General features: G+C 51.0%; 1 protein-coding gene and 1 long non-coding RNA gene across 6 annotated transcripts in view; both read right to left on the bottom strand.

Annotated features, from left to right (window-relative positions):
- The window catches only part of MDGA1 (MAM domain containing glycosylphosphatidylinositol anchor 1), a 76,783-nt gene that overhangs the window by 29,966 nt on the left and 26,907 nt on the right, over positions 1-19,910 (bottom strand). The gene's annotated exons all lie outside the window — the stretch shown is intronic.
- Positions 5,560-19,490, bottom strand: LOC123330023. The gene is made up of 4 exons (XR_006545716.2): positions 19,194-19,490; positions 11,052-11,181; positions 5,828-5,911; positions 5,560-5,608 (listed from the first exon to the last, which is right to left on the bottom strand). It is a non-coding gene; the product is annotated as an uncharacterized LOC123330023 (long non-coding RNA).

Genomic DNA, 19,910 nt, shown 5'->3' with positions numbered 1-19,910 from the left:
GCTTGCAGAGGGCGGGGGCGGGGGGAAACGTGCAACCATTGGGAGTGATGTAGGTTAGGTTTAACCACGAGAGTCTCTGCAAACAGCAGCAGGTTCTGCAAACAGTGGCAGCTGCCACCAACCCAGGGTCTGAGTGTCCAGTCTGGCTGCCTTGGAGGAATGAACCTAGGCTAGTGGTCAGGAGACAAGCTGTGTGACCTGGGGCAAGTCAGACCTCAGGGAACTCAGTTTCCCCACCTGTAGGAGGTGCGTGTACTAGATAACTTCTGACATCTTTTTTCAATTCACACTTTCTATGAATTTTATCAATAGCACATAGTCCCTGTGTAAGGTGCCCCCTGGAATCTGGGGAACAAGTCTGAAACTGTCACCCCCTGAAATGGAAATGCATCGGAAGAGATAGCCATCTGTGGCCAAGGTCCTCAGGAAATCTCATCAGGAAACAACCCACCAATGTATGATGTGTGTGCCAGTTGCTGGTAAGACCAGAGGCTGCCTGGATGTCTGCAAGAGGCCTGGGGTGCCTCTCAACAAGGAAGACATCGATTTAACAGGCTCCAGTGGAAGATAAGCTGTAATCTTGGACAGCGTGGCTTGCCCATAGCCAGGCAGTGTTGTAATGACAGATGCTTTGGTGACTGATAAGGAATTCTGAAAGTGAGTTAGAGAGCTGAACTTTCTCAGGGCCTGGACAGCACAAGCTGGGAAAGATGGGGCCTGACCCACAGACACAAGGCTTCTGACTACCTGACAGGTTCGCTTTCTCATTGGCCATGGGGCTATGAGTTGGCATCATGGATGATGACATCATTAAGATTACCCAACTTCCTTTAATGTCATTAACCACTAAGACTATCCAACTCTCAAATGGCAGAACCTCTTTGGAAGAGATTTTGGCAGCATCTACACAGGCTAAAGACTGCTGCAGAAGCTGAAGCTCCAATACTTTGGCCACCTGATACAAAGAGCCAACTCATTGGAAAAGACCCTGAAGCTGGGAAAGACTGAGGGTGAGAGGAGAAGGGGGTGACAGAGGATGAGATGGTTGGATGGCATCACCAACTCAGTGACATGAGTTTGAGCAAGCTTTGGGAGATAGTGAAGGACAGGGAAGCCTGGTGTGCTGCCATTCATGGTGTTGCAACGAGTCAGATACAACAGAGCAACTGAACAAACAAAACTCAGGTTAAACAAGTATATACCCCATGACACAGGAATCCTATTTCTGGGTATGTACCCAATAGAAATTAGTGCCTATGACAACCAAACAATAGGTCCAAGAATATTCACAACAGCTTTGTTTATTACAACTAAAAACAAGAAACAACCCCCATGTCCATCATGAGCAACAAGGGTAAATTAATTCTCACATATTCATACAATGGAATATTACACAGAAGTGAAAAAAGAACTATGGGTAGACACAACAATGCTGTTGAATCTCACAGCACAATTTGAGTGAAAAGAACTCAGACATAAAAGAGGAAACAGTGTATGGTTTCATCTATTTGAAATTCAGAACTGAAAAAAAAAAAACAATCTTATAGTAACAGAGGTCTAAGCCATGGTTGCCCTTGGGTGGAGGTGAGGGATTATTTACTAAGAAGGCACAAGAGAAGCTTCTGGGGAGGAGATGGGATCCCATTGAATGAGATGGAAATAATCATAGTCCTAATCTGAGTGGTTGTTATAAGGGTGGATGCACATATAAAAAAGCACCAAGGTATTTGCTTAAGATTTTACTGTATCACTTTTATTAGATAAAGACAGAGCATCCACCCACCTCCCTTTGATGACATTGTCCACTGAGGTTATCCAGTTTCCTCAATCACCCTTTCCCTTTATTCCAAGTCCTTCTTGATGAGCCGCTTCCCATGACCGACTTCTTCCCAGTTCAGATGTTCCTTCTGGAGCAAGTGCTGGCTAGTTGCAAGGCACCCAGGACCCCTTGGGCTTCCCAGATGGTGCTAGTGGTAAAGAACCAAATGCCAATGCAGGAGACATCAGAGACACGGTTTCCATCCCTGGGTCAGGAAGATCCCCTGGAGGAGGAAATGACAACCCACTCCAGTATTCTTGCCTGGAGAATCCCATGGGCAGAGGAACCTGGCAGGCTATAGTCTATGGGGTCACAAAGCATAGGACACGGCTGAAGCGACTTAGCACATGCACACACACAGAGGCCCCCTTGGCCTAGGGATTCCAATTTGCCCATCACCCCCACTGTTTCATTAACGTGAGTCAGCCTCCCCACCTCCTCTTACCCCCAGGATGGCTAGAACTATGTTTCTGACCCTAAACCAACAGAGATCCCACCAAGTTATAGTCCCCCGCAAAAGGGGTTGTGTCCCACTGAGTCTCAGCCTCTCGCTCCACACACTCCCGGAAGGCACTGCCAGCAAATGGCATCTTCTCATTCCAAAGGCAACCAGGCCAGGGCCTGAGTCAAGAGGCACTGTGACATAATCCCTTCATTCAGTCTATCGAACGACAAATGCTTCCAGCCAGCCGCTGCGCTGGATGCTCAAGAGACTGTCATGAAAAGCAAACAAGGACCAGCTCTGAAAGAGCACTCTTGGATAGATGGACGACAAAGAAGGAAACAGAAATGAACAGGATGGTTTCAGAGTGTGGTTATTGCTAGGATGACCCTGAAGCGGGGGGCGGGGTGGGGGGGTCGTGACAAGAGAAACTGGGCGGAGGAGGGGTCTGCTGGAGAGACATGGAAAGAGCAGACAATCTGGGGCTCATTTCTGGCTCTGCTACCCTCTAGCTGGGTGACACCGGGCTAGTTACTTCACCTCTCTGAGCCTCAGTCTCAGGAGCAAGAGATGGGAACAATAATGCCTTCTCCCAGGGCTGGTGTGAGGCTTAAATACAATGTATGTAAAATACCTGACCGAAGAGTATGTGTTTCTTTCTTTCTTTTTTTTTTTTTTTAGTGCAACTGGTCTTAGTTGCAGCACTCAGGATCTTCCATCCTTGCTGTGGCATCCAGGATCTTTAGTTGGAGCATGTGAACTCTTGGTAGTGGCATGTGACTTCTAGTTCCCTGACCAGGGATCAAACCTGGGGCCCCTGCACTGGGAGTGCAGAGCCTTAGCCACCGGACCACCAGGGAAATCCCAAACACTATATGTTCTGTCAAGAAGTGACAGCTCTTGAGATGATTAAACACGACCAAGAGATGGGGACAGGAGACCACCTTCTGTGGCCCACACTACATCCCAGGGGTGGAGGGACTCGAAGCAGACACTAAACCGTTAGGGATGTCTCACAAATTTGTTCCAAATTCATGTTGAGGGCTGTGAAGGACTTTAGAGAAGTCAGAAAACCAGAGGGGAGGGATGGAGCCCTTTTATACACTCAACTTTCAGAAAGACTTTCAGCAAGTTATCCAAGCCTTAGTTTTCTCATTTGTAAAATGGGGTTGTTGTGGAAAGGAATAAGAAAGTAAATGTAGGTGAAGTGTTTAAAACTGTTTGGTTCACAGTAAGCCCCCAAGCACGCCAGCCAGTGTTATTATTCCGTATGTGATTCGCACTCCTCTCAAAATGCCATCTCCCCAGGGCCTGCAAGGGCTTTGCATGAAAGGACGCTGTCTTATCTACCACAGATGGTGAGGCCTGATACATTCCTGGGGTCCATTGTATATTTGCAGGCTCCTGGCCTTATTTCTAAGAGCCAGAAAGGGCATTATTTCTAAAGTCCTATTTAGCCTCCTTTGGTAGAGAAGGAGACTGAGGCCTGGAGAAGGGAGCCCTCTTTCCACTCATGGACACAGGCACTAGCAGAGCTGGGGCTCGAACCCAGGCTTTCTGTCTGCTAGCCTGGAACTCAGTTTGCTGCCCTCCATGGACTCCCCTGCTCCCTCCTTGTATCACCCTGTGGGGGACTGGTGGGGAGCCCTTTGCAATGCAGATTCCCAGGCCCTGTGCAGAACCACCAGCCTGACTCTTCAGAGTCCATATTTGTAACAAACTCCCTGGGAATTTCAGAAGTACTGCTGGATTTGTTTTCTCTCTGAGGCCACTTTGGTAGATAGAAACTAGGACAGGATTTTGGAACCATTTCCCTGCTTTTGGTCTTGGAGACTTTTGCTACAATATTTCACTCTTCTAAGTTTTATCAACAAATCCCCCCAGGAAAAGAAAATACCTTGTCTCCTAACCTGGGTGCCACAAAAGGCTCACAGAGCCCATCGCCAGATAAGGATGCTGTACCTTCTCTCTCCCTCTGAGTCGCAGCACAAAAGAGCATACTCTTCAAGGCTCTGAAAAGGCCTGCAGTAAACACAGTAGCTCCGTGGTATAAAGAACCTGCCTGCAACGCAGGAGCTGCAGGAGATGCGGGTTCGATTCCTGGGTCTGGAAGATCCCCCGGAGGAGGGCATAACAACCCATTCCAGTATTCTTGCCTGGAGAATCCCATGGACAGAGGAGGCTGGCGGGCTACAGTCCACAGGGTCGCCAAATCAGACCCAACTGAAGCAACTGAGCACGCAGGCACACATGCAAACACATCCACATAACTTGGTTTATTCCAGTGCTTTCCATTTGACCATAAAGCCCTTTCTTCACAGAGTATAATGGCTATGGAGTCAAGGAACATGCCCCTCCCCAGGCCCTTGGCTGAGAAGAGCCAAGTAGCATGAGGGCTGTCGCCAATGGGGCCACGTGGTAAGGAGGACCGCTGAGCAGAAATGGCAAGTCCCTGGCAGGTGCTTCCAGCTCACTCCTTCCTTCCTCCAAAAGCATACACCCCAAGTCACAGGTGCGGTAGGAACTGCCAGCACCAGGAGGCCCAGTGAGGAAGCCACCAATTCTCAAGGACTCACTTCACGGCAAATTCCAACTTGCCCCCTGGGCTCCTGAAGAGAATTCTCACTGCAACCTGGAAGGGGAATTTCATCAAAGATCCCCATCCCCCATGGGAGAATTTTCTCCCTGGATGTTAGCCAAGGGGGTCGGGGGTGGGGGGGGGTGGCAGATGCTGGCCAAGTGCAGGAGGAGTCAACAGCAGGATGGGGGGCCAAACAAGGCTGACAGACAGCAGTGGGAATGAAACCTCTTGATCAAAAGCCCCATCCATCGCTTTCCTTCAGCTTTCCTCTCCATCCTAAGTTTTATTTATTTATTCTTCCCAAACTTTAAACTGTTTATTTTATATTGGGGTATAGCCGATTAACTGGAGAAGACACTGGCAACCCACTCCAGTACTCTTGCCTGGAAAATCCCATGGACGGAGGAGCCTGGTGGGCTGCAGTCCATGGGGTCGTGAAGAGTCGGACACGACTGAGTGACTTCACTTTCACTTTTCACTTTCATGCATTGGAGAAGGCATTGGCAACCCACTCCAGTACTCTTGCCTGGAAAATCCCAGGGACGGAGGAGCCTGGTGGGCTGCAGTCCATGGGGTTGCACCGAGTCGGACACGACTGAAGCGACTTAGCAGCAGCAGCAGCAGCATAGCCGATTAACAGTGCTGTGTTAACAGTTTCAGGTGAACAGTGAAAACGTACACATGTATCCATTCTCCCCCAAACCCCTCTCCCATCCAGGCTGGCACATAACGTTGAGCAGAGTTCCATGTGCTACACAATAGGTCTCTGTGTAAATAAAAAATATTTACCCATTTTAAATATAGCAGTGTGTACATGATCTTCCCAAAGTCCCTAACTATCCTTTTTCCCCCAGCAACCAGAAGTTCATTTTCTACTGAGTGGAGTAAGTCAGAGAAGGAAAAATATCATATGACATCCCTTATATGTGGAATCTAAATATATATATATATATATACACACACACACACACACAAATGAACTTACCCATCCTAAATTTTAAAAGGTTAATCATGACCGAGTGGGAGCTGGTGTCCTGTTCCCTGCTCCTGATTTTCATGGAGAGTGTGTCTGCAGGCGGAAGGAAACGTCCAAACAGAGCGGAGTGAGGGGAGGACAAGGAGAGAAAAGAAGTGGGGGCCACAGACTTCCCCACCTGAAGCTGGTTCCATCCGCCCTGGTCACCGGCTGGCAGGGCAAGTACCACCACCCTAACCACCTCTCAGATGCTTCACCGAGTGCTCCAGGCCAAGCTATATGGAAACAGAATCTGTGCTCTGGTCCTGCCTTCTATCAGATCGTCATTCAACAAACCCTCATAAGTGTGAGGTGCTGAGCTGGGTGCTGGCGAGAGCTCCAACACCCAAATCCTGAACTGGGGAAGTGGACAGTCAAGAAGAGCTGCGATAAAGGCCTGCTGAGAGGCAGACAGGAAGCATGGAGGGAAGGACTGCTGTGGGCTGGGGTTATGTCTCAGGTGTCCCCCCATCACCATCATATAACAATAACGTCATAACATACACATAATAAGTTACTCTGGGCCAGCACTGTACTGAGTGTTTTATATCTAATTGTTTACTGCTCATAACAAGCCTATGATTGTTCCCATTAATCAGATGAGGAAGCTGAGTCTTAGCAAGGGTAAGTAACTTGCCCAGGGGCACCCTGCTTGTTTGGAGTCCATCGGACTCTCTGACATTTGTGCTAAGCCCTCCACATCTCCAGTTTCCAAGTGCCTGACACAGAGCTGAGGACAGAGTTTCCACGTCACTGGTTGGGCTTGTCCCAGGGCGCATCCTTAGAAACTCTTCCTCCCTCATCCTCCCAGCTCCTGGTACCCACATGTTTATCGATCCCTTTTTGTACATAATACAAATGGACACTTAATAATTTAGCAGAGTTAACAGTGCTGAAATATTAACAGGCTTTTCCCTTTTAATTAGCTGCTCAGAGAATGGCGACCAGGGTCTGAAATGAGGCTCTCAGGGTAGGCGCTTGGCTGGCTCCGCCTGGGCCTTGTGATGCTACGTGATGCCACGCACCTCTCCCATGGACCACGGGCCATCGAACAAGGACCTCTCAGGGAAATTAACCTTTCTGTGCACTCCACAGTGAGGGTTCACCCTGCCCTCTGCACAGACCTGTATGCAGAGCTGGCCAAAGCCTGGCCTCTGGGCCACAGGCCTGGGGGCAGGCCAGCTGGTTTCTCAGGAGTGCTGGGGTCTAGGGGAGGCTCCAATTCCATGCTGGGAAAACCAGTTTGAAGCAGTGCCATCTCCTCTGGCCTCACCTCAGTGCCTGTCATCTTGAAGGGAGGCATCATCTCCCGGGCCCTATCCACCGCTGGTCACTCCCCCAGGGCATTAGACATCAGTCCAGGATGCTTTCCTCTCCATCTTCCTTCTTGCTCCCTGGCCTCCCAACCCTTCAAACACACACACATCGCCTGTTCATCTGCACTGATTCCTGGATCCCTTCTGTAACATTTCCTGAGCACCTATTGTCCTGCCCTCAGCTCTGGGATGCAGAGCCAATCAGGCGCTGCCCCCTCCCCAAAGAACCTCTGCCCTCCCCTTGCTACAGACTCTATTAAAGTCTGCTCTCAGCAACTGGGCTTTTTTGCTTATCAAAACCAAATCCACGTTCAGCCGACCTCCCCTTTGGCTGCAAAAATCCCTCCCCAACCCGACTGTATGTATCTCTGACCTCCGGGTCCAAGAGCACCATCACTGAGCGAGGAAAGCAGCCACAGCTGAAAGATCAGGGCACAGGCTGCCAGCCTATCACTACGACGGAGCGTGAAGACAAGCGCTGCTCTCACAGTCAGAGGCAGGGCCTGGTATGGCTTGCAGAGTCCGCTATGATGCGTAAGGCCTGGTTCTATTTTCAAGACCTGATGCTGTCTGCAGAGCTTGCTGCTTCTGGCAGAGCCTGGCACTCTGCTGAAAGTGGTGGGCAGTCCAGCCACACCCCCATCCCTTGGAAGGTTTGGCACCACTGCACCTACATCCTGGCTCCATCAGAAGGCACACAGGTTTTGAGAGTGTCGGGCTCTGCTCAGAATCTTCACCGAGTATCAGTGGAAGTCTAGTCTGCACAAAACTAATGAACTCTGGAATGTCAGGACAGGCCACTGGGAAAGCCCTCTAAGTGAGGCCTCTGAGATCCCCTGGGGGAACTATAAAAAGACATTCTCTCTGTGGGCAGGGAGATCAATTCTCAACAACAAGGTGCCCCAGGGCAGTTCTGGGCTTCCCAGGTGGTGCTACTGGTAAAGAACCCGCCTGCCAATGCAGGAGATGTAAGAGATGTAGGTTCGATCCCTGGATCAGGAAGATCCCCTGGAGGAGGGCATGGCAACACACTCCAGTATTGTTGCCTGGGAAGTCCCATGGACAGAAGAGCCTGGCAGGCTATAGTCCATGGGGTCGCACAGAGCTGGACACGACTGAAGAGAGTTAACACGGCACAGCACACAGGGCAATTCTAACCAGTGTAGGCAGGACACTCGGGGAAGAGAGGGCAGAAAGGTGCACACTACAAGTCAGGCGTTGCTTGAGCAGAGGCTGTAAGTGCAAGTCTGAGGGGCTGCCCACAGCCTTGGGCAAGTTATTTAACTTCTCAAAGCCTCAGTCCCTTCATCTGCCATATGGGGATAACACTATATCTCAGCTCTGGCAGAAGTAACTTCTAGGTTGTGAGGATTAAACAAGACAATGTGGATACAGAGCATAACCACCAGTATCTAGTAACTGCTCAATAAATTTCAGTTCCCTTTCCATTTGATCATAGGACCTGGGACCCTGTTCCAAGGGCCTACAAGAGGAAAATGTAAAACTGAATGAAGAGTGGGGGGATGCCAAGAGCCATAATCCTGACAGACTAGAATATCAATGTGGACTGAGGACTTTCCTGGTGGTGCAGGGGATAAGAATCCGCCTGCCATTGCAGAGGACACGGGTTCGATCCCTGGTCTGGGAAGATTCTACGTGCCCGGGAGAAACTAAGCCTGCACACCACAGCTACTGAGCCTGTGTGCCTAGAGCCTGTGCTTCACAACAAGAGAAGTCACTGAATGAGAAGCCCACGTACCACAACCAAGAGCAGCCCAAGACCGTCGCAACTACAGAAAACCCATGCAAAGCAACAAAGATCAAGTGCAGCCAAAAATAAATAAAATTATATTTTAAAAATGTGGACTGAAAGAGGTGATCACTGGGAGGAAGGCTCTCCCCAGGAGGATGGCGAGAAAGAGAGGCTACCACCCAACAGGGTAGAGAACGGTTTTAGGCCTCAGGACCTGAGCTTGACTAGCCCAGGGACATGGGACCGGTGGACATGGTGTTTCTTCAGGGGTCTCACTATTCAACCCCACCAAGGTTTGCAGTCCTGGAGACCCCATCACTGCAGTTCCCCTGGCCTTGGGTCTTGGCAGTGGGCCAAATTCTGGATATGACCACATTCCCACCTGACAAAACAAAGCTCTTGAACTGATTCCATGGGAGAGGCAGGGCTGGCGTAGACACAGGGGTTCTCCTTGAGGCTGTTGCAATAATTGCTGTGTGACCTGGGGCAAATCATTTAACTCTGTGGCCTCCAGCCCCAGCTTCCTGCCTGTAAAATGGGCATAAGAATCCTCCCTATTGGAAGTATTAAATATAATAAGAATGGAATCCACCAAGCACAGCACATGTTGCAGCACATGCTCCAGATGTATAGTGAGAAGGGAGCGGAATAAAACCAAACTCATACCTCAGAGTGTGTCCACCATCAGAAGGCCCCCTTAGTCTGAGAGCTACAGCTTCAGTCGTGGAGCCTGACAGGCCCCTGAGTGACCCTGTTCATTGGAGCCTGAGGCTCAGTCACCAGGGCTCCAGCATACCTGTGATCAGCACTAGGGACACATTCTGGACCAGCACATCCTGGGTGGGACCAGAGATGCACTGCCAGGTCCAGGCTCCCAAACCAGAACGCAGAGCCTGGGCCGCCCCTGGGTCAGGGTATGGAGGGAGCGGCAGCTCTGCTAAAGCAAAGAACCCCATAGCCCCCTCTGACCCCAAAAGCCCAATGGCCTCCTCCCACCCCGCGAGCTGAGACCCAAGTCTGAAGCACAGGGCACGGCCTGCAGCCTGACACAGGCCTGGCTGCTGGAGCCGAGGGAGACAAGGGGGCTTGAGGCAGTGGACGGGGGCTGAAGTTGGCATCTGAGGCCCTGGAAGCTCAGAAAGGACGGGATGGTGGTGAGTGGAAACAAGTTCTTTCCAAACAACCTGCAAGAACAGGCTGGAAGCTCCACTCCAGCACTTGGCATGACTAAACCCCCCAATTCACCATATAAAACAGAAGCCAATGATATTAGATGCATCGTGTCTTATTAAGTGAGATGACATATCAGAAAGTGCCATGTAAACTGTAAAGTTTCTGTGCAGATCAGGTCTTATTATTATTAGGTGTTGAAAAGACCCAAAGAAGCAGGCCATAAGGCACCTATGACACCAGTGAAAATAAATTAAAATGATAAAATCCACTATGGCTGGCCTCTGCACAAGCCCGACTCAAACTTTTTGTAACACAGCCTGGCAGTGCAAAAGGAGAATCATAAAACTGTTCCTATCCTATGACCTATTAGACAATCTCACTTTGGGGAATAGGCCCCAAGGAAATAATTTAAAAGGAAAAAGTAATTCACATAAGGATATTCACGGCAGAGCTCTTTAGAAGAAGAAGAAATTGGCATCTGCCCAAACGCTCAGCACTGGAGAAACAGTGACCAAACTCCAGCACATCGATGCAGGGGGTGCCCTGTGGCCATTAAGCTGACAGGTCTGAGGGCTCAGTCAATACCAGGAGACGTGTGCAGGAGATAAAGTCGTCCAAGAGTGCAGAGTGGACAGCTGTTTACTGCTATGTAAAAATATATTGACAGGTATGGGCAGGGAATTTAGAATGAATGGCTCATGTTTGATAGTCATTGGATTCCTTTTCTTTTCCTATGAAGTTGTTTAAGTGGATAATAATAACAGTAACAACTCTGAAAGCAAAATCAATCTTGCAGCTCGAGAGCAGGTGGGGCATTAAACCCCAGGACAGGAGGGCAGGGGAGGGAAAGACAGTGTTTCTGGAAAGCTTACCATCTCCACTCTGCTGGGGGTAGCACTCTGAGCCCTCCTACCCACCCCAGGCCACTGTGGGTTCCTGGGCATCATCCTACCTGGCTTTGGGGTGAAATTATGGGTGTCACAACCTGACAGCTTGAAACCTCTTCATGCAGCCTTGCAGAGTTCCTCTGGGCTTGATCTTCACCCCAGTTCAGGAGGAGGGAGGAGGATTAGCTCTAAAGGCTTAAAAACCAAGGAGCAGAGATGTAAGGGCCTGATCAACTTTATGCCTCTCTCCACATCCAATGACATCAGGGGAACAGCACTTAGTGCCCCTCAGCAACCCCAAGGCCTGGGAGCCAATCCTCACCCCCATCTTGAAAACACACCATCAGCCAGAAACCTGAGACTCAGGGCTACCGTGGTGGTCCAGTGGCAAGACTCTATGCTCCCAATGGAGGGGGCCCCAGTTTGATCCCTGGTCAGGAGCTAGATCCCACATGCCACAATGAAGACTGAAGATCCTGCCTGCTGCAAATAAGACCCAGCACAGCCAAATAGGTAAATTAAAAAATAAATAAATAAATAAAGTTTAAAAAAAGAAAGAAACCTGGGAGTCATCCCTGACTTCTCTCCTCCCACACCCTGCGTCCAAGCCACCAGCCCAGCAGCTCAATCTTCAGAACTGATCCTGAACCCAACCCCTAAAATACCAACCTGGACTGGGCCACCACCACCATCCCCTGCCTGGATTTTTATAACGGAGAGGTTGACTCTGCTTCCTTCCTTGCCTGGTACATCTGTTCTCCACAAGCAGCCAGAGAGATCTCTTTATACTAAGTCTGATCCCATCTCTCCTCTGCTCAAACCCGGCCATGACTCCACTTCACGTCAAAGCCACAGCATTTTCAGTAGCCTGCCATGCCCCACGTCTGCTCCCACCCACCCCTGTATCTTACTCCCCACTACGGCAGTCACACTGCTCTTTGCTGTTCTTCAAGCAGACCAAGCCCACTTGGCCTCAAGGACCTTTGCACTTGCAGCTGTTACTGGACTGCTCTTCCCTAGATTTCCAGAGCTACCCCATCACTTCCTTCAGCTCTTTTATGAGTAAGGTCTACCCTGACCACCCTTTTTAAGACAGTATTCCTGCCTCCACCGCCATCACTCTCGGTCCCCTTCCCTGCTTTGTGGGTTCTTCATAAGACCCGTCAACACTGGCAGATAAGTCGCTGTTCATTCTCTTGTGTCCCTTTCAAAGGACAACACCCCTGGGAGGGAAAGCAGGTTAAATTCCTGCTTTAACAATGGGATGAATAATCTTGGTTTTTTTTTTTTTTTTTCAGGAGTCAATTCCAGAAGCATAAAGTTTGGGAACATATTTTCTTTACATCAGGTATATTTATAAATCAAGAAATATAATACCTCCCCCCCCACCATGCTTAAGTATTCTGATTTTTTTTTTTCTTCCATCACGGAAGGGTTTCTCTCCTTTTTTGGCTAAAATTTTAGAAACCACATAAGTGGTATGCACCGTAGGATCTGATTATAATGCTGAGCCTCTGAACAACTCGTAAATGACTTGAAACCCAGTCGGTTGGGGGAAAAAAGTGAAGGACCTGTGGATGGGGGAGGCCAATTGGCCTAAAGTTCAATCACAGCCAGGAACAGAAAAGTCATTGCCATTAGGAGGCTCCTAGGGGCTAAGGACCGGAGAAGGCAATGGCAACCCACTCCAGTACTCTTGCCTGGAAAATCCCATGGATGGAGGAGCCTGGCAGGTTGCAGTCCATGGGGTCGCGAAGAGTCGGACACAACTGAGTGATTTCACTTTCACTTTTCACTTTCATGCATTGGAGAAGGCAATGGCAACCCACTCCAGCATTCTTGCCTGGAGAATCCCAGGGACGGTGGAGCCTGGTGGGCTGCCGTCTATAGGGTTGCACAGAGTTGGACACGACTGAAGCGACTTAGCAGCAGCAACAGCAGGGGCTAAGGACAGGGGGAGGGGGAAGCTGCCTTTTAGGAGGAAAGCAAGGTCTGGAATGGGCAGCCATGTGGGTGGCGGTAAAGGTACAAAACACAGCTGTCTCCCAAGGCACAGAGTAGCTCAGAGAGAACATCCTTGCTGTCAACATCCCCGAGAGGGAGATGGGAGTAGGGCTGGAATCCTGCCACTCTTTCTCCAGGGCCAGGGTCTCGCTCCCTCTTTCCCCCAGTGCTGTGTCACGTGCCTGTATGTAGAACCGCACGTGTCCCCTCCCTGGTGGCAGATCCTTGACTCACCAAGCAGGCCTGAGCAGGCTGGGACGCTGCAGTCACTCACTTTGCAGGGCCTCCTCTGAACAGCCCAGGCACTGGGCTCAGAATGGCTTTCCATACCTTTCCCCGTTTCCTCTTCACCGCAGCCCCCTGAGGTGCACGCTATTATCCTCATTGGCTTGTGCATGGGGGAAACTGAGGTGCTGTGTATAACTGCTGTGCCCAAGACCACACAGCCAGTGAGTGGTTGAGGCTGGACTTGAACCCAGTTCTACTGCAGAACCCTCTGCTATAAGCCTTCATGCCACACTGCGTCCCTACACTCCTACCTGAGCAAGCGAGATGATTATTCATCGACTTTGATATATTTAGTTGCATGCTTCTGAAATTAGACCTTGGTGGTGTCAGGAAGCCTGGCTAGTCATGTGCGACAGCTGACCTCAGAGCAGCGAGTCACTGACACCTCGGTGTGAAGAACTTCTCCACTTATTCTCCTCCCTGGGGCACTGAGGAATGAGGAAAAGAGACGGTGGAGGGTAGGGGTTGCGGGGGAGGCGGGGAACTGCAGGACCACTTGGCTGACCCTTCCCAGAATCCTCCTCTCTGGTTGCCATGGAGCCACCTCTGCAGAGGCCTGGACCCTGGTGGGGATGAGAAGGTAAGGTACAGTGAAAGAAAGTGATCCAGAAGAAAGCAAGCTAGCCTGTTTGTGGAGTCCTATAGAAAAGCTGGGCGGGGAAGGTGGGGGGGAGCACTGCAGAGACATCAGTCCTGAGGCCCTCAGTCATTAGGGCCACCCTCAGGAGGAACAGAGAGTCATTCCCAGGAGAAACTGAAAACACTGAGCAGGGATGGGTGAGGGAGGCGGCAGAAGAGTCCGGAAGATTGAGGAGAATGAGGGGCAGGAGGAAGCCGGGACCCTGAAAAAACTGGGTGCTTGCCAGTGTCCAGCAAGTAGTTGGTACTTAAGAAATGTCAGCCAGAGCTATTGTTATCACAGGTGCTCAAAAGAGACTTCCAAGGTTGGGAAGTAGACCAGTGAGCTCTGGTCTACTCAGTCCAGGAATGAAACATGAACACTGCTCAGGGCTCCTGCAGTGAGGGGCTCTCCGCCCTGCCAGGGAACTCTCCAAGGTGCCAGCTCCCTTCCGAGCCTGAGCAGTTTGTTCCTAGGAGGACAGCTGGGGAGGGCTTTAGGAGAATAAGAGTCCCCACCCCACCCCACCCTCCACCACTCAACCCAGCTGGGGCCACTGGGTCCATGCGCCCAGCCCAGCCCCCACCCTGGCACAGGCACAGCGGGTGAGCGCACTCCTGGCACAGGCCCCAGTGCCTGGGAGAGAGGCTCCAAGCTGGCGGCTTTGTATTTTGTGAAAATCGAATCCACAACTGAGCCCTCCAGCGGAGCAGGGCCTGCTGGGAAGGCTGGCGGGTCTCTCTTCCCGTTCCCCTTGCTGGGCCCCACCCTCCCCTCTGCAGCCCCTACCCCCAGGAACCATGGGGAGTGCCAGCTGCCACCCCAGCTGCCACAGGGGTGCCAAGGGGGACAGCCCAGGGGCCCAACTCTGGCCACCATGCCAGGGCTTGGCCCGCCCCCACCCTGACCCCCCTCCTGCTTGGAATAAATTGAAATACAAATCAGAGGGAAATGCTTCCCTCTGTTTGAACAAATTGTTATGGATTCCTCCCTGTCTCAGGTCAGGGCTTGCAGATGGGGGATATTTTCACTCGCCGACTGCTAATAGACTCAGGAGAAGCTGCTGGATCGATGGAGGCCGGGAAAATTAGCCAGGAGCTTCGGGCCAGCCTCGGCCTGTCCCTGCCCCCACTCCAGGCCTCCTAGAAGGGGTGGCAGGCAGTTATAACGCAGGCCAGACAGAGTGCTGGGCTGACGGCTCTAGAAGTCAAGGCAAGGACGAGGGGGGCAAGTCAAGGGGCTGCTGGGGGGACAGTGGGATAAAAGCGGATCCAGAGAATCCCCCAAAGAGGTCTGCAGTGCCCTCCACACACATACATACAGGACTCCCTGCACATAAACCCATGTTCTTGTGTGTATCGCCACACATACGCACACCTTCGGCACATGCATGTCCACGTATATTTATATATGCATGAAAAACACTGATGAAGTGTACATGCCCAGGGGTGAGAGGACTTGGGGAGTGCATTCCAGCTCCTGTTGAAGTTTCCAGTGAGAGCAGTTTATCTCCTGTCAATGGTTTTCCATACACAGACGGACGGACGGACAGACACACGCATGCACGCACGCACGCACGCACGCACGCACACACACACACACACACTGATCTCTACCAGCAACCACAGCTCCCCATCAATCACTCCTTTCACCCCTCAGCCTGGCTCTATAATTCTGCAAGGGGAGCCCAAAGGAGCCACTGCCTTCACTGGTCCCAGCTCCAATGAATGAGCGGAAAGAGACTAGGGGGTGCAGCCCACCCTCGCCTGGACAGCCCCACAGCCCCTGCTCCTTCAGCTCCCGAGAAAATGAGGGAGGCAATGAGCCAGACAGGGTGTCGGTGCTTCCGGCACTTTAGGGCATCCCTCAGTGCTGAGCTCTCCCAGCATCACCCAAGGCCACTGTGACAGTGGGCAACTCCAGGGGCCACGGCTGTACAGGAAGCTGGGAAAAGGCAGGAGCAGAGGGGAGGACTTGCTGCAGCCTCTGAATGCCCCAGAAGGAGGTGGGGAGGCTTGATCTGGGGAAAGTCTCTTGTGTCTCCTGCCTGCTGCCCTTGGCATGTGAAGCTATGATAACGCACACACATACTCCTCTCAGTAACCTAGAGCCCAAATCTGACTTGGGAGATAGAAGTGGGAGAAAAGGCTGCATTCACTGGCAGGGAGAACTTGGAGTGACCTTTCACCTCTGACCACTGGTTTCAGTGTCTAAAAGCTGACCAGTTCAGCTAGGTGATCTCTACGTCCGTTACCTCTGACTTTCCACAATTTCTCAAGCTGGGCTGCCTGTTTGCTGTGTGATTTGAGAACTTCTCTTGCCCTCTCTCAGCCTCAGGTTTCTTCCCTGACAAACGATGACATATGTTCTAAGTTTCTTCCTGGCTCTGATTCTACAAGGCTGTGATTCTAGATCATCTCTTTGTGTTGTGTGCTTAGCACCTAGAACAGTGTCTGGCACACAGGAGGTGCTCAATAAACATCTGATTAATTAATTAGTTAATCTCAGGTCCCCGCTGGCAGTGAAAGACAGAGGGAAATTCACAACAGGACAGAGGAGTTGTTCTGATCCTGCCCCACAGGCCCCAGGACATCCAGGGAAGCAGGTGAGCCTGGCCCACGGGAGAAGGTGTGATGCCTGGAGAGGGGAGTAGGCAGAATGCAATCAGCCTTCTTACCCACACAGAATCCTGCCTGAAGAAAGAAGAGGCAGTCTTCTAGTCTCAGAGATCATTCCTATCTCTTTCTTAGTCTTGAATTCAGCAGATGGGAAGCTAATGGTCATGCCTCTGGTAGCATGCCCAAAGGACCTATAGACTCTTGAGTTGGGGCCCAGTGACCCTCCACCCTGCCCTCCCCCGCTATAAGGTCCCCTCAATCCTTCAGGGAGATTCTGGATTCTATCAGGAAGGTCTTGGGGAAATTGACATGCTGGAGGTTCTGTTCCCAGGATCCTAGAAAGCAAATGAGCAGCTCACGGAGCTCATGGCCACAGGAGAGAGTTTTCAGACTGCAATCGGAGATGATTCATACAGAAGACAAGTTCTAAGAACAAAGAGTTCAGCAAAGCAGGCTGGATCTGAAAAAGCAAGACTGATGGCTCAGCCAGGAGGCAGTACAGGCTGCAGGTGCCCCCTGCCAACTGTGTTGTCCAGTCTCTCAGTTGTGTCTGACACTTTGCTACCCCATGCACTGCAGCACACCAGGCTTCCCTGTCCTTCACCATCTCCCAGAGTTTGCTCAAACTCACGTCCATTGAGTCGGTGATGCCATCCAAGCATCTCGTCCTCTGTCACCCATATCCCCTCTCCTCCCGTATTCCCTCCCCTAACCATTGCCGCGCACAACGGCCAGCACCTGCTCCTCTCAGTGTGAGCTTCAGCGCTCACGCTGCCAGCGTGTGCATGTGCAGTGGGCCGAGTACCAGGAAGTTAACACCCCCTGGGGCAGCCCTCCCAATGACAGATGGGAATTAGTGTATTCAGGCCCCAGCTCCCACATCCCCACGGTGGGATGACTCGTAAGTGTGTTTAAGAGTGTCCCAGAGGGCCCCAAAGGGACACGGTGGTGACTGGCTTGACAACGCACCTTCCATTGGTTGCTTTATGTCCCTGTCTCTCATCCCCATTCCTCTATCAGAGATTCCTGGGCTCATCTTCCAAATAAATCACCCACACTTGGCTCCTTGTCTCAGGATCGATTCTGGGGAACTGAAGCTAAGACTATCAGTCCAAACCAATTATGACCATCATGGTGTCCACTATTAAACCTCTCACATGGCTGTACCTAGGGCTCTCATGTTGCTTAAGACACACACACGAACACACACCAAATACCCTACCATGCTCCCTTACCTCACCTGTCTCTTCCTGGGAAACCTCCTTTCCTGAATCCCAAGGCTTCAAGATCCAACTCATGTGATCAACCAACCTGAATCACTGGAAAAAGGCTTGAAAGATGCTTGGCAGTCTCGGGGCAACCTTCTGGAAACAGTGACTGTGTTTCCATCAGCTAACATGAATAATGACTTTAAGATGGAACTTAGGCCATTTGACAGAGATGTGGGGCCTGGTGGAGATTGGTAGCAACCTCCAGCTCATCTACCAAGATGACTGCCTCCTCCACCCACAAGGAGCAGGGCCTCCTAGGGCCTCCCTGACACCTCATTAAAGGATTCTAACATCCAACCAGGAGGCCTGGACTCAGAGCGAGCCCCAGATCCTGTAGTCCCAAGGCAGTGAGGCCCAGGAATAAGACATGTAGTTTACAGGGATGAGGGGAGCTTTATTAGTGATGTGGGTATGAACTGGGCTTATAAATGCTATGCAGTCATGTCCTGGCTTTTCCTGAGCCTACAGAATAATAGAGAATGAGAAAGACCTAGCTAGAAAGTCCCTGGACATGACTTTTAACTTCAGTCTTGGCACCTAGTTGCTGTGTGACCTTGACCTCACCTCCTCTGGTCTCAGTCTCTTCCTGCACTGAATCTTTGACATTCCAGTGCCTCTGGGTCACTTAAGACCACTAGCTGGCAGCTGAGCTCTTGCCACACCCTCAAGCTCCATCTCCTGGCCTTCTCTGTGTCTACTATGTGCCCTTATTCCAGGAAGGCAAGTAAAGCCAGGTCTTGCGACAGCAAAGATCTTCAGCTTGCCTTCTGAGCTTCTGTCTTTTGCTGGAGATAAACTGGCCTCCCCAAGTGAAAGTCACTCAGTCGTGTCCAGCTCTTTGCGGCCCCATGGGCTATACAGTCCGTGGAATTCTCCAGGCCAGAATACTGGAGTGGGTTGTCATTCTCTTCTCCAGGGGATCAAGGGCCCCCCGCATTTTACTGGAACACCAGAGCCAAACCCAGGTAGAGGAAGCCACCAGAATCGAACTCCCTCCTCACCTCTACCCTCCCAATGTCCCTCTCAGAGGTGGGAGAAGTGCCTTCATTTAGAGTTTCTTAAGAATTACAGAGGGAAAGTCTCAGAGCCAAGGAGATATTCAAGTTCAGCTCAAAGACCTCAGCTCCTGAATCTTTCATATTTATTTATTTGACTGTGCTAGATCTTTAATTGCAGCATGTGGGATCTAGTTCCCTAACCAGGGATCGAACCCAAGCCCCCTGCCTTAGGAGCGTGGAATCCCAAGGGACTGGACCACCAAGGAAGTCACCTGAAACTTTCTGATAAGATGTTATACTACAGCAAGTTGAAATAAGGTTAGACAATCAGAAGAAGTTTCCTACAAAGGACCAGGCATTGAGCAAACAGTGGTGGGGTGGCCTGGGCTCACGTGGGTGTGGGACCTACTGAGAGGCAGAAAGATGCGGTAGATCATGGCTTCTAGAAGAGTCCCTCGGTTTCTTGCTCCCTCGAATAAGAAGGGTCCACAGAGCTCTCCTGCAGCTGGGACTGAGAGGAGCCACCTGCTAGAGGAGAGAGGTACCAACCAGGGGAAATGAACACCCTCACAGAAGGATAAATGAACAGTGCGTTGGGGTGAGGAGGAGGAGACGAGCACTAGCAGATGGGCAGCTGGGCCTCATAGGAATGTCGGGCGGGGGGCGCTAGCAAGCCTCCTCCTTGCCCTGGCTTCATCTTCTCTAAGGTTCCTTTTGGGCATCCTCGGAGCAGCAAGAGCCCCCCACCCGCCCACCCATCTGAACTAGGCTGGCAGGGTCCAGGGAGGTGGGGAGAGGAACAGCTGTTCACATCCATCTAAATCTGCTCATTTCAAGAAACACCAGCTGATCCCGAGGTGGGGATTTGTGGTAAAGACTGCTCATTACGTACCCAGCTTTCAATCTCCCCTTCTATCTAAATAAACCCTGACATTCTCTTAGGTGAGAATCCGTCTAAAAGGCTGTATTTCTCAGCCTCCCTCCCCCTAAAAGGGCCAGTAAGATGTAAGCAGTCATCATTGGGAGGGGGCTCCTGGAAAAGCTGACTCAACTTTTCTGACTGGGTAAATGACGCACCCTTGTAAGTATTCCTTCCTTCTTCCTGTCTGGAATGTGTCATGATGGC

The sequence above is a fragment of the Bubalus bubalis genome, chromosome 2 (assembly GCF_019923935.1).
Source record: "Bubalus bubalis isolate 160015118507 breed Murrah chromosome 2, NDDB_SH_1, whole genome shotgun sequence".
In the NCBI taxonomy this organism is placed as follows: Eukaryota; Metazoa; Chordata; class Mammalia; order Artiodactyla; family Bovidae; genus Bubalus; species Bubalus bubalis.
The sequence above is the reverse complement of the archived record's forward strand: the minus strand, read 5'-3'. Positions and strand labels throughout refer to the sequence as shown.